The 2,578-nt window shown below is 34.4% G+C and overlaps 1 pseudogene; it reads right to left on the bottom strand.

Annotated features, from left to right (window-relative positions):
- Positions 1–462: 462 nt before the first annotated feature.
- On the bottom strand, positions 463–1,473 carry LOC138917780 (olfactory receptor 2AJ1-like; annotated as a pseudogene).
- Between the last annotated feature and the right edge of the window lie 1,105 nt (positions 1,474–2,578).

The raw sequence follows: 2,578 nt of genomic DNA, 5'->3' as shown, positions 1-2,578 counted from the left end.
TGTTCTGCATTCAGTATTCTTCATGGTAGATATCATGATGAATACAGTATTCTCTCTATTATAAAATAATTATATTTATATTATCATAGCCAGTTACATTGACATCTCAGATACCTGCCACACTCTTTGGCATCCTTAGGTATAATTTTACTACATTTAAAGAAAATACAGATAATTTTATGGAAATACATTTGTTGTATAACCTGTGTCTAGATGTATTAAAAAAAAACAATTCTCACAAATTTTTAAAATTTTGATGGGAAGAAGCTGGAGGACATTGGTCATCATTTACCTTTATAAGGAACTTGGGTGATTGTAACTAGGATCTCAGAGTGAACAGCACATCATATGACGATGTATTTACAAAGCAATGGCATGTGAAAGCTTTATCAAAAGTTTGGAAATATGCACTTCTTTCCATACTTAGAGAGATGGAGACTACAATTTTCTTCTCAGGAGAAACTAATGATGGAGTTCTTCTAGGTATTGAATATAGAAATACATAAAACACACAGATGAAGCATTTTTTCTATTTTTATGCATAACGTTATTTTTAAGCATATTTTTCATCGCCCCCCAAACATCTTTATTCCTAAAGCTGTAGATGATTGGGTTGAGTGTGGGAGTGAGGATGGTATAGAATATGGCCAGGAACTTATCCTGGCCTGGAGTGTGGTATGACTTAGGCCTCATGTATGTGAAAATAAATGGCCCATAGTACATTATGACCACAACCATGTGGAAAAAACAGGTGGAAAACGACTTTTTCTGTGCTTCAAATGATTTCATTCAGAGGACAGTAAGGAGAACTTGGACATAAGAAGCAAGGATTAGGGAAAAAGGGATGAGCAGAAAAATGATGCCACTTACATAAACTCCTCGTTCATAGTGTGTTGTGTCCACACAGGACAATTTCAACATTGCAGGGACTTCACAGAAAAAGTGATCAATAATTCTTGAGCCACAGAAAGGAAGATGGAGTGTGTAAGCTGTGTGAACTATGGAGTTGATAGTCCCAACAAGCCAGGACCCTGTAGCCATGAGACTGCTGACATAGCTATTAATAAGAATGGGATAGCGCAGTGGGTGACAGATGGCTACATAGCGATCACAGGACATTGCTGCCAGGAGAAGGCACTCACCACCCAAGAGGGTGAGGGATAGAAATATCTGGAAGCCACAACCAACAAAGGAAATAGTTCTGCTGCCTAATAGAATATTAGTGACAATTTTGGGAACAATATTGGAAATATGCAAGATATCCATATAAGAGAGATGGCTGAGCAGGAAATACATTGGAGTATGAAGCCGTGAGTCCCTGTGGATAAGGAGAATCATGACTGTATTTTCTGCTACAGTCATAATAAAAATAATCAATATAAAGGAATAGAAAAGTAGATTTGTTTCGGAAGAAAAGAACAGTCCCATCAAAATGAAGTCGCTACTGTAAGTGTGATTCTCAAGTCCCATCATGAATTTTCCCATTACATAAAAAAATAAAAATATAAATAAATAAGAGCAAAGGAATAAAAAGTACTGGAAGCCTCAAGCTCATTTCCATATATCTGCATAATAAAAGAGAGCTAGTGATGCATAATTTGCCATGAAAGTCTAAGGACTCTCAAGGAGCTTTCAAAGTGTGCATGTTCAAGAAGATGGGCATTTATTTCATTGAATCAGTGATAATATTCATAATATTGAGTGGGCACCAGCTCTTTGTAGAGTCACAAACTCTTGATTCCATATTCTTTACTCGAGCCCAGTCTTTTCCCAAATGTCACCTTCTTTAAGAGCTCTACTCCTAAATACAATGTTTATAATCACGGCGCTCCCACTAACAACACCACTTTCCTGGCCCTCCTTACTGTGCTCATTTTATCTTTTGCAAAACACTTTTCATCTTTCAGCATATTTGATAATCAATTTATGAACTATATTTTTTCTTTACTGTCATCTCACTAATCAAAATTTAATCTTGATGATGGCGGATCGTTATTTGCTTCACTGCAATGAACCAGATGCCTGGAACTGTGGCTGGCAATAATATTTGTGAAATGCAGGAATAAATAAATGGGCCATGAAACTTTATTTTCGCGTGCAATATTTATTTGGATAAAACTTAAAGAAAATGCAATCTATTGTTTATGTCTATCCAAAAATAACAATAATGAAGCACTGTAAAAGAAATTAACTCAATCTATATAGATAATTTAAAACATCACTTATATTTTAAATCTAAAGAAGTAAATATTTAATGCATTCAAAATCAATAGTCAGTATCAGAATATTTTTGTCAGTTTTATTAACTTATGGAAATTGAACTACATTTTATTAATTCTTTTCTGAGGAATCATAGATGCTAACAATATCATTTTTACATGGTTAGTGGTTACTTCAATATTTGCTTTATAAGTATTTCTGCAAATTTGGTGTATGTGATCTATCCTTCAATATGAATAAAAGCCAAGAGTTTTTTGTATGTAAGATTCTTTCAAAGAAACTTTTACTGTGTAATTTAAGATTTTGTGTCTTTATATATATGCAAAGTATTGGGCCCGCCCAGTGGCATAGCAGTTAA

The sequence above is a fragment of the Equus caballus genome, chromosome 15 (genome assembly GCF_041296265.1).
Source record: "Equus caballus isolate H_3958 breed thoroughbred chromosome 15, TB-T2T, whole genome shotgun sequence".
NCBI lineage: Eukaryota > Metazoa > Chordata > Mammalia > Perissodactyla > Equidae > Equus > Equus caballus.
The sequence above is the reverse complement of the archived record's forward strand: the minus strand, read 5'-3'. Positions and strand labels throughout refer to the sequence as shown.